General features: G+C 36.0%; 1 protein-coding gene across 3 annotated transcripts in view; it reads left to right on the top strand.

Annotated features, from left to right (window-relative positions):
* CTNNA3 (catenin alpha 3) overlaps positions 1-12,873 on the top strand; it is a 1,905,103-nt gene that overhangs the window by 21,855 nt on the left and 1,870,375 nt on the right. Inside the window, 1 exon segment of one of the 3 annotated variants that reach the window (NM_001079638.4) lies at positions 7,697-7,742. The exons of the other annotated variants lie outside the window; for them this stretch is intronic. The gene's annotated coding sequence lies outside the window, so the exon portion shown is untranslated. 3 annotated transcript variants of the gene reach the window in all.

Genomic DNA, 12,873 nt, shown 5'->3' with positions numbered 1-12,873 from the left:
AGTGTGGCCAAAAGAAAAAAAAAACACAAAGAAAGGGTCTTTGCTATTTTGCTATATTGCTGTATTAAGCAGTGAGAGGATATTTTCAAGGAATATAATTGACAAAGGATTATATATAGAATTTATAGAGAAGTTTTGGAAATTATTAAGGAAAAATAGGCAACCTAGGAGAAAAATTGGTAAAAAATAACCTAGATGTCCATCAACAGATGAATGGATAAGCAAGCTGTGGTATATATACACAATGGAGTATTACTCAACCATTAAAAATAATACATTTGAATCAATTCTAATGAGGTGGATGAAACTGGAGCCTATTATACAGAGTGAAGTAAGCCAGAAAGAAAAACACCAATACAGTATACTAACGCATATATGGAATTTAGAAAGATGGTAACAATAACCGTGTATACGAGACAGCAAAAGAGACACTGATGTATAGAACAGTCTTTTGGACTCTGTGGGAGAGGGAGAGGGTGGGATGATTTGGGAGAATGGCATTGAAATACGTATAATATCATATATGGAACGAGTCGCCAGTCCAGGTTCGATGTACGATACTGGATGCTTGGGGCTGGTGCACTGGGACGACCCAGAGGGATGGTATGGGGAGGGAGGAGGGAGGAGGGTTCAGGATGGGGAACACATGTATACCTGTGGTGGATTCATTTCGATATTTGGCAAAACCAATACAATATTGTAAAGTTTAAAAATAAAATAAAATTAAAATAATATATAGATAAGCAATTCACAGAAGGAGTGTTGAATGGCTAGCTAATCAACCTAAAACAGATCACCAATTACATTGGTAATCAGAAATGAAAATTAAAATGACAGTGAGATCAACTTTGTACCTCTCATGGTGGCAGAAGTTGAAATGTCATGAAGTCTCTTGTTCTGGTAAGGAGGTGGGGGACACATGTGAATCCATGTGATCTGCTGCTAATATTATTTTGGACACCAATTTGGTAATATTTGTTGAAATTGAGTACTCACATGCATTCTGACCCAGAAATTCTACTTCTGAATTGTATTACTTGCTAGTGCTGCCATAACAACTTACAACATGATGGGAGGCTTAAACAACAGAAATTTATTTTCTTGTAATTTGAAGGCTAGAAGTCTAAGATCAAGGTGTCAGTAGATGTGTGTGTGTGTGTGTTTTCCTAAGGCTTCTCTCCTTGACTTGCAAATGGCCAAGTTTTTTCGCATATCCTTATATGGTCATTCCTCTGTGGGTATCTGTGTCCACACCTCTCTTCTTAAAAGGATACCACTTATATTGAATTGGGCTTCTCTGGTTGTTCAGATGGTAAAGAATCTGCCTGCAATGCAGGAGACCCGGGTTCAATCTCTGGGTTGGGAAGATCCCCTGGAGAAGGGAATGGCTACCCACTCCAGTATTTTAGCCTGGAGAATTCCATGGACAGAGGAGCTAGCAGACTACACTCCATGGAGTTGCAAAGACTCAGACATGACTGAGTGACTAAATTTTTTATTGAATTAAGGCCCATCATAATGGCCTCATTTTAACTTAATCGCATCACTAAAGACCCTGTTTCCTATAAAGCCATATTCTGGGGTACAGAGTATTGGGATATAAACATGAATTTAGGTGAGGACACAATTCAACCCACAGCAGAACACATATATATATGTGTATATATAAATTATATAGAGGGACTCTTGGAGAGGTACACAGACTTGTATGAGAATGTTTATTATATTATAACATTGTTTCCTAAACAGTTGGAAACTACCTAAACATACTTGGATAGGCATATGGTCAGATGAAATACATTATAAATGCATCTGATGCAAAATAAAATACAAAATAGAATGCTATGAATGCAAAATAAAAGAACGAAATCAATTATATTAATTGAGAACTCCTCTTTTTCTCAAATAATAAGAAATCTATAGATGGGAAGTTCAAAGCTGATAACAATCAATGACCCAAGCTCTTTCTGTGGTTCTGCTCTGTCATCTTTCCTCCTGAGATTTGCAGTAAGACTGCTTGGTGTCTAGGCTTTATACCACAGATAACAGAAGGAAGGGTGAAGGGCCATGGCAACGTTGCTTTACCTCTTTATAGGTAAAGCAAGAGGTGACATCTCATTCTGTCATCTCATTCCGTCTTATGCCATTCTGAGTTGCAAAGAATGCTGGGAAATCTAGTCTTGTTTGTGTCCATAGCAGTGAAAGGCAAGGGGGAGATGAGACTATGTGTTGAATGAGCTAAGCTGCAAGTATAGTTCGACAGCCGTAGGCCGTGAAAATGTCATGTTAAGAGGAGAGACTGAGAGAGAGAGAGAGAGAGATTGAGAAGTAGAAAGAGATAGTAATTACAATACTGTTTGTGTAAATTAAAAAATCCACACACACATAAGGTGATTTATCATTGTAAAGATATGTATCATTATAAAGATAAAAAAATGTAGAAAAAGCCACAGAAAGTTGATTGGAAAACCGCCAACACTATCTACTATAGATTGGATACCTATCAGAACGAGGGGGTGAAATGGAACTGATACTGAAGGATATAGAATATGAGAGCAACAATAACAACAACAAAAACAACCCCAGGCTTTTCCCACCGGTTCCATGAGTTGAACTTTAACAGAGGAGCATGATTGATTGGGTCAGTCTAATTCTTTGTATTCAAGACCTGGGAGGAATAAAGCCGGGATGAGTCTTGTCGCCTGTGTGGGTTATTCAGATTATTGGGGAGGGTTAATTGTGCGTGTGTGCTACGGCGCTTCATTCATGTCAGACTCTTTGACACTCTATGGACCGTAGCCCACCAGGCTCCTATGTCCATGAAATTCTCCAGGCAGGAATACTGGAGTGGGTTGCCATGCCCTCCTCCAGGGGATCTACCTGAATCAGGGATCAGATCCATGTCTCTTACATATCCTGTGCAGGTGTGGGCAGGGTTATTTAGAGCCAAAAAAAAGTGACTCACTATGTTAATGACTGAGTTTAATTATTTTTCTTTACTCTGTGATAAGCACCATTCTTTTCACTACAGTTGAAGGACTGATAGGAATGGTGCTACAGTTTAAGTTTAGGGATGATAGCAGTTCTTTTTAAGATAATTTAGGGATATTGTAAGTTTTGAAAAATCAATTTTATACATATTTTTTCCTTGTGTTCCATAATACAAAATTAGTAAGAGTTGACTTTTAGAGGGTCAGCGAGAGCATGAGTAAAATAAATATGGCTACTTGGTAGTGAAATCCATCATGCTCTGGTCTTCTGTTATTATCTTTGGAAACAGAGAGTGGGAGAAAGGATTTCCTTCTTCTCTCTCAAATATAGCCCTCAGCGACTGACTGGCTCCCTTCTCTGGAATGAAGCAAATTGGCACAATTTCATGTCTTATGTGGGAACAAGACACAGAAGTTTATTTATTTTATTCTTTTTAAGCTTACTGTCATTCTTTTGCTTTTAGTTTTGTATTCTATCCTTAAAACATCTCATACTCAATTCTCCAGATAACATACATAATTAATTAATATGTGTTAGTATGTTTTGCTTTTATTAAGCATTTGTTACAACTTTGGAAGCAGCTGTTAAGCACTTCCATTTTAATGACCATGATTCCTTATTACTTAATTATAAATTATTAACATGCATGGGGTAGAAATGGTGAAATGGATTTAATTTGTAAATAAAAATGTGTGAACTTAATGACTCTTCACCAACTTTTAAATCAGATGGGCAATCTACTTCGTATCTCTCACAGTAGTTTTCTAAGATTCAATGGTATTTGGATTTGGAAAAGTAGAACTCCACAATGAGAAATTTATCTTCCACAAAATAACAATAATTGACTAATGAATTATTTAATACTGTAATTAGTACTTCATTGGATTCTATGAGTAATTTTATAAGTAATTACCTTTTATACCAACTTTATAGGTCTCATCGCACATGAAGAAACCAGGGTAAATGGGAGTCAGTGTGAACAAGACCAAGCAGAGTAAAGCAGAGCTTGAATCTGAAGTTTGTCTTGCCTTTCTGCCTATGTTTTCATTACTTCCCTTCTTTTCCTACCCTTAGTGGGTTCTTGATGCCTTATCTCTACTCAGCCATGAGACAGCTCTTGTCTCATAGTTTAAGGCATAACACAAATGCATAGTTATCATATCTTGATTTTTCTCCTGAGTTGCAGGATTCTGAATTTCCAGCTGCCTATGCAAATACCCATTTGCACATGCTACTCATACCCCAAACTTATCATGCCTACTGTAGTCAGAGTAGAGCTTGCTCTAGATTTGCTCATTGGTATGAATATTATGTTATGAGCCATATGTTTTGAGTAATAATATGTTACTGCAATAGGGAGGTAATACATTGTTTTCAAGATAGACTATATAAAAAGTGTATAAAAATTTAAAATAGAGCATAAACTATATGGAGGCATTTTTGTTAAAAGTAAAAAGGATTATTTTAAATAAGTAGTATCTATAGCAATGCACCCCACTCCAGTACTCTTGCCTGGCAAATCCCACGGACGGAGGAGCCTGGTAGGCTGCGGTCCATGGGGTCGCTGAGGGTTGGACACGACTGAGCAACTTCACTTTCACTTTTCACTTTCATGCATGGGAGAAGGAAATGGCAACCCACTCCAGTGTTCTTGCCTGGAGAATCCCAGGGACGGGGGAGCCTGGTGGGCTGCCGTCTCTGGGGTCGCACAGAGTCAGACACGACTGAAGCGACTTAGCAGCAGCAGCAGCACTGACTAATCATTCAGTCTTCCCTCCCTACCAAAGCATTATTATTTAAAAAGGTTTTTTTTTTTTTTTTTTTTTAAGCCACAAGTAGAATCTAACAAGGACTTTACATGTAGGTGCTTAAGGCACCTGGCAAAAACAGAAATCATTAAATGAGACATAGTTCAGGAGTTCCTGCATCAGGGAATGAAACTCAGGGTTGGAAACTGAGGACAGAAAGAAAAAATTAGTTATCTGTATATTCTAAAATGTATGGGTGATAGGTGAAAATGATAAGCAAATTACTGGCAAAACAGACTTTTCAGTTTCCTTCTGGATGCTTTCTTCTAAGTTAATTTGAGAAAGAATTGTAAGTGTTGATTTTGTATTATAGAGACTATATCAGTTTAGAAAATTAAAGTTACAAAATTTTATGAAAAAATCAATAACAGGATGTTATTATTTCCAAATGAAATATAATTTTTACATGGCCACCATGATAACTACATGAGGAAAGAAACAGCCATATTCAGATGTTAAAAGTGATTTTACAGAGTGAAGAACTCTAAAGTTGCTTTCATTATAAGGAATAGAATTCTCTTTTCAATAAATTGCAATTTCCTATTTTGTATCACAACTGAGTGATTATTTCTCTTCTCTTTGGAAAATTTAATTCTTTAGTATAAAGGATATGTCACTAGTGGCAAGCCTGCGAGCCTAACAAGAGAGATCATTCTGAGCCTCTAGATCTGTCTTATTTTTGCCATTGTTAATAGTAGACTTGATGTTTGTGATAATAGTTTTAGAGAAGCATGGAAAATTTGTATCTTTGGTTAAGATAAATTTGTTGTAGTTAATGATTTTAGCTGGGTCTGCATTCATGCTCAGTCATGTCTGACTCTTTGAGACCCCATGGACTGTATCCCACCAGGCTCCTCTGTCCATAGGATTATCTTGGCAAGATAGGGAGTGGGTTGCCATTTCCTTTTCTAGGGGATCTTTTCAACCCAGGGATTGAACCACGTCTCCTGTGGCTCCTGCATTGGCAGGAGGATTCTTTACCACTGAGCCACTTGGGAAGCTGGATTTTAATTAATTATATAGTAAAATCTTTATTTTTAGAATAAATCAGGCAAATCAGTGCCCATGCCTTTCCAAACTGAAATGGGTATTAAATTGTGAAATAATTTGTAGCTTGTATGAGGACTTTGTTACAGTCATAACATTGCATGCTCATGAGAAATAACGCAGTGATAACAAGAAATGTATCTTCTAAAATTACTTTATAGCTCCTATTATAAAATGGACAGTTAGCAAATATTAAACAGGGCAATTAGAAAATACTAAATGGTTTACAAATATCATATGTAATTTTGAAGAAAAATTATTTTGCTTTGTAGTGCAGTTTATTTTTATATTTTGGAATTTATTTTTGGATTTTCTAATGGAGCTTGGAAACTTTACATAGAGTTTTTGTTTGCTCTTTTGTGTCAGAAAATCTAGAGTTGTAGAAAGTCATCCTGATGATTGAACCCAATTCTGATGTATCTGATTGAATTGATAGAGGAGGAAATAATGTAACAAAATAATTTGTCACAGATGAGAAGTAATAAACACTAATATGGGCAAAACAATGGAATATTGCTAGACACAGTATTATTAATAGGCAAAGTTGAGATGGTGTGCTTCAGTTCCTAGTTCAAGTATTAAATGTCATTGGACTCAATACTGTGGCCTTTCAGGATCAGATGATACCCTCTGCTGGCTAAATGTGGAATTGCGTTTAAAAATGAATGGCTTTATTTTTTTGTTTTAAAAATAGGGATGATTGTTGTGTAAAAGGATTGAGCAGTGCAGAATATTGTAAGATAATATAGGAAAAATTGTAACTGTGAATAATGAAGTCAATGTATCACTTAAGTAAATATTTTTCCAAGTGAAACTAATATGGAAATACCCATAATTGAAATTTCCTAACCTGATGATTTATTTTTTAACCATGGAAGTAGGTCACAGGAAAGAAACACAGCAGAGGCAAAATACATAGATCTCCTTATCTCCATCTTCAATAACAATTTTGAATAATCCAAGCTATTTAAATTACTTTTATTACTTACTGTTGTAACAGTGACTGGCAAATATCTCGAGGTGAGATAAGAACTGCTTTTCTCAGGACTTCCCTGGTGGTCCAATAGCTAGGATTCCATGCTTCCGCTGCAGGGGGCATGGGTTCCAACTCTGGTCCGGGAACTAAGATTCCTCACGGTGTGGCAAAAAAAAAAATCCAAAAAAACCCTACCCTGAGAACTTTTCTCTGGGTACCCTGACCTAATTTCTGTTAAAAATAATGGAAATACTCTTATGTAATTTGGAAGTTCGGTAAGTACATGGAAGTATCATATAGCATGTTTGTTTTAAATTTGTTTCTATATTTTATTTCTTTAACTTTTAATTTTATATTGGAGTACAGTTGATTGACAACATTGTGATCGTTTCAGGTGTACAGCAAAGTGATTCAGTTATACATGTACATATATCTATTCTTTTTCAAATTCTTTTCCCATTTAGGTTGTTACATAATACTGAACAAAATTCCCTGGCTATTATGTAGGTCCTTTTGCTCGTCCATTTAAAATATATTTTAAATTCTAAAAGTCACTTTGGAATTTACAGTGTTTGGGGCACATGATGACATGAAAAGTTATATTTAAAAGCTTTTATTACACAATATGTTGTTATTTCATTGCAAACTTAAAAAATATAATTTCAATCTGATTCTACTGTTTAATATTGCCTTTCACTGGTATGTTGCTTTAAGAGCACCCATCCCCCTTTCCTGTTTGAGCCACTGTGTCCTGTCAGTCATCCTGAAATACACTAGGGTACTTGTCAGGCTGTTTGCTTACAAATGCATCATAAGCCAAATTGTGAGCCATGATAGTGGCACTGAATTTCTAAACACAAGAAATTGCTTAGACAGTTGGTTTAGTATCTGTGTATGGGCAATACTCTGTCCTGCAGTAGGTGAGTGAAGTGTCAAACTTTTTAAAATCAAACTTTGCTCTAAGGCAAATCCTAATTATATGTTACTTGGTTAGATAACTTTGGGGGAAATTAAAAGATATTATTTCTATAAAATGGGATGAGTAGAAACTACTGTATTGTGTATTTATTACTTTTATAACTAATTTCCTTTTAATAGCACTAAACTCTAAACTACTTTATGAAAACTCCAGCTTTATAAATATCTACTTTTCCAAGTTGATTAGCAGTCATTTCTGTTATAAATAGAAATGTGATTCTCTTACATACTTTTTCTTTCACATCAATTGAGGCAGACTCAGTTGAGCAGAGGCTCAAGCTCAGTTCTGTTATCTGAAGTATTTATTAATGGCTTTAAAAATAGCGCTAAAACAAATTTTCATGTGCCAGTGCCCAAGCTATAGTAGTCTTATATCAAAGCATTAAAAAAATTCCTATTAGCTGAGCTATTACTGTTTGAGTAACTGTATACAAGACACTGGAAGCTTTACATTTTTTAGACATAAAAGTTATGCAGCAAGCAGGCTCTTTGTGCAGACAATTTAATTTCTATATGAAGCTCTAAACCTAGGTTGGACATGTATACTTTTCCAGTATTTTCTGTATGTTGCCTTAATATTTTAAAAAGATAATTAATAAAAGTGAAAATATAGGAACTTGTGGATTTTGATGCTGTGTGTTTAATATGGTAGAGGATAGTTAAGAGGCTGCAAGGACTTGAAGTTTTAAGGCTTTATCTAGGGTAAACAAGAAGATATCTATATCTATATCTATCTATATATCTATATCTATATATATATAGAATGATTATTTATTCCTTACCTTTTTCTGGAAAGGATTCAAGGTGACTTATAAGGATATGTGAAATTCAAGACCCTGGATCAGCTGGGGCTGGACCCCGGCAGGAGAAATTAAAAGTGGGGTGAAAGTAGAAAGAAAAATAAGCATGAGATATAAGACAGAGCCAGGAATAAGGCTGAGCTGCCGCAGTTCTTGATTATGGTTTTATGACACAGGTGTATGGTGGATTGATGGGAGAGAAAATATAGGCTTATATATAGAAGTCTTACAGGGGACCTTCATGCAAACTAGCTGTCTTCTTTACCAAAGGTCACAGTGCAGAGTGGGGAACATATGCTGGATGGTGAATATTAAATATACTTTAAATATCACTTGTGTTTTGGTGGAAAAAAAAACTAGAGAACTGCTGCCCTTTTAGCCCACACACTGATTTATGTAGGCATAAGTGTGGCTCTAAGTTTTCTAGGAGCAGAAAGGAATTTGGTCTGTTACTTAATTCAGAAGAAAGATTAAAGAGGCGTAGTTGTTTGGAAACAATAAGAAGTTGTTTAAATAAGGTCATATATCTACATATTAGAACAGATACAATCAAGCTAATGTTAAAATAAAATATATTTGGCAATTTTGTATGAATCTAGTCCTGGTATTTAAAATTTTTTCTGAATAGGTTTTTATAAGTGAGATTAGTTACTTTCTTTCACTCAATTTGGTTATACATTTAACTTGAATTTCAGCTTCTGTTAGGTCAAAATTAACTAGATCCATTTAATGTGGGAAAAAGTTGTTGGGTAGGAGGAAGGAATTCAGAGGTAGGACTTTTTAATGTACTTTGATCTTCAAATACTCAAAAACCAACTACTGTGTTGAAGACTCTGGGCTCTGAGCTGCACACCATGCTAAACCCAGCCTGTAAAAGTGAATAAGCTTAGAAGTTCACTGCTTTCACCCAATAGTATTGAAAAAGGACAAAAGTGTAGCAGTTAACATTTTGCTAAGTATCTTTCAGTGATATCTTCAGATATTCAATTAACATGGTGAGTCAGGGACAATGATTTGGCTTCCTTTTTTATTCCATTGTTAAAAATAAAATAAATAAGAAGTGGTTATCTTTTACAAAAAGCACTACAGAAACAAAATACTCAAAGCTTTTTTTTTTGTTTGTTTTTGTACTTTTGTAAAGACATATGCAGGTTGACTTAGAGTTCTGTAACACATCAGCTGCATGACATGACATTGTGGATAATCTGGACACATAGGTTTAAAACCTGGGAAGTAAATATTCTTAAGATACTAAGTAGGGTTTTATTGTCGTTTAGTTCTAAGTCGTGTTTGATTCTTTGCAACCCCAAGGACTGTAGCCCGCCAGTCTCCTCTCTCCATGGAGATTATCCAGGCAAGAATACTGGAGTGGGTTGCCATTTCTTTTTCCAGGGGATCTTCCTGATCCAGGGATTGAACCTGTGTCTCCTGCAGTTCCTGCTTGGGAGATGAATTCTTTACCACTAGCTCCACCTGGGAAGCCCGAAGCAGATCTGTGCTAAGTTGCTTCAGTCCTGTCCACCTCTTTGTGACTCCATGGACTGTAGTCTGCCAGGCTCCTCTGTCCATGGGATTTTCCAGACAAGAATACTGGAGTGGGTTGCAGGTTTTGGCATCAAAGAAACTGAGTGATTACCAGAGTGGTCAAGAATGCTTAAGGAAAACAAATTAGCTTTTGAAAACATTAATTCAGAGATCCTAGTGAGAAATCTGCTAACTGCTTATAGAGTCAATGGATATCAATATAAATCTGTAATTATATAGTAACTGAAGTAATCTGGAAATATTTTCAGTGTCAGTGAGGTAAGAGATGAACAGAAAAGATTTTTTAAAAGTTAGATTTATTAAGGAAAAATTTACATACATTAAATTCACTCTTTTTAAGTTTATAGTTTGATGAATTCTGACAATTATACACAATCATATAATTACCACCATAATCAAATAGAACATTTCTATTTGAATCAATCCAAAAAGTTACCTGTTTTATGCATAGGTGTTGAGTGATTTCAGCACCATTTGTTGAAAAGACTATCTTTTTTTTCCACTGAGTTACTGTGACATCTTTGTTGAAAGTCAAGTATCCATTTAATATAAAGTTTACTACATGAGACTGGGTTGTCTCACTTTTGGTAATGTTAAGCTTGATCAGTGCATTCACGCACAATAAGCCTGATTCTCGTGGTTCCCAGTTAATCAGTCACCTAATGGTTTTAGCCTTCGTACTGGTAATTCCTGTATAGTCTATTATTTTTTAAGGGTTTGTAAATGGCGACTTTATCATTCTATAATTCTTTTTTAAATGCTTACATTTTTGTTTTTTAAATTTTTTTGTGTTTTTATTTTTAATTATTTTATTTTTAAAAATTTTGGCTGTGTCAAGTCTTCGTTGTGGCACATGGGCTTTTTTCTCTAGTTGCTGAGAATTGACTTCTCTTGTTGCAAAGCACGGACTTTAGAGTGCGCGTGTTCGGTAGTGGTGCTGTGTGGGCTGAGTTGCTCAGTGGTATGTTGGATCCTAGTTCCATGACCAGGGATCAAGCCCATGTCCCCTTCATTGGAAGGCGGACTCCTAACCACTGGATTGCGAGGGAAGTCCCCTATTTGTTAGTTTTATCAGTTGGGATCATTTATAAAGAAGAACGCTTCCCTTACTATTTCATTAGTCAGAAGTATAGTTCATATCAGGAAATCAGGAAAATGCTTGATTATTTCCCATTATTTACCCATTTTCAGAAAAATAAGATGGTGTTCTAGCAACTTTGAAAGGTGACCAATGAGTTTTTGTTTTTGAATTTTTATATGTTCGATATGTTTCAGTGTATTGTAATTTTTATTCTTTTGATGCTCAAATTTTCTGATTTTGGCCACTGAGAACCCCTTTGAATTGTTTACTTAGCCTTTTGATTGCTTTCCTGCTTGGTCAGTGATAAAAAATCCACCTCCCAAAAAGAGGACGTGGTTTGATCCCTGGGTTGGAAAGATCCCTGGGAGAAGGAAATGACAACCCACTCCAGTATTCTTGCCTGGAAAATCCCATGGACAGAGGAGCCTGATGGGCTATGGTCCATGGAGTCGTAAAATAGTCAGACACAATTTAGTGATGAAACAACAAGCTTTGGACAAAACCCAAAACCTTGATTCCTAGCTCAAGAAGTTGTTCTAGGCTCATTTTGTACATTTCCTGCACCAGATCTTTGATCAGCCTTTTCACCAAAGTCCTTTTAGTGGAAAATAGTATTTAGGGAACACAAACTATGCACCAGATTGCCATCGCTGCCCATTTTTTTTTTTTTTGGGATGGTTGTGAATACATACAAAAAGAAGTAGATATTTTTTAGAAAAGGAAACATATATAATGAGATCATTAAATTTTTTGGTTTTACATTTGCATCTTTTTTCTTTATATTGAGGCATAGTTGATTTACAATATTATATTAATTTCAGGTGTACAACATAGTGACTCAAAATTTTTTATGGATTATACTCCATTTGTAGTTATTTTGAAATATTGGCTATATTTCCTGTGCTGTAAAATGTATCCTTGTAGCCTATTTACAGGGCAGGAGCCCTCCCCTGTTAGCACTGGTAACCACTAGTTTGTTTGCTATTTCTGTGACTCTGTTTCTTTTTCATTTTAGTCACTAGTTTGTTTTATTTTTTAGATTCCGCATATAAATGATAATATACAGTATTTGTCTTTCTCTGTATGACTTATTTCACCATACAGAGTACTCTCTCAGTCCATCTATGTTATTACAATTAGCAAAACTTCATTTTTTATGGCTAGATATTATTCTTTTGGGAGAAGGCAATGGCACCCACCCCACTGGAAAATCCCATGGACAGAGGAGCCTGGTAGGCTGCAGTCCATGGGGTCGCTAAGAGTCGGACACGACTGAGCGACTTTACTTTCACTTTTCACTTTCATGCATTGGAGAAGGAAATGGCAACCCACTCCAGTGTTCTTGCCTGGAGAATCCCAGGGACAGAGGAGCCTGGTAGGAGGCCGTCTATGGGGTCGCACAGAGTCGGACACGACTGAAGCGACTTAGCAGCAGCAGCAGTATTCTTTTGAATATCTATAGCACATCTTTATCCATTCATCTGTTAGTGGACACCTAGGTTGCTTCTGTATCTTGGCAATTGTAAATAATTCTTTGATGAACTTTGAAGTACATTCAGTGCAGTTGCTCAGTCATATCTGACTCTTTGAGAACCCATGGACTGCTGCACACCAGGCTTCCCTGTCCATCACCAATTGTCGGAGCTT

Source organism: Bos taurus, chromosome 28 (assembly GCF_002263795.3).
Source record: "Bos taurus isolate L1 Dominette 01449 registration number 42190680 breed Hereford chromosome 28, ARS-UCD2.0, whole genome shotgun sequence".
Taxonomy (NCBI): Eukaryota; Metazoa; Chordata; class Mammalia; order Artiodactyla; family Bovidae; genus Bos; species Bos taurus.
This window is presented reverse-complemented; position numbering and strand designations above follow the sequence as displayed.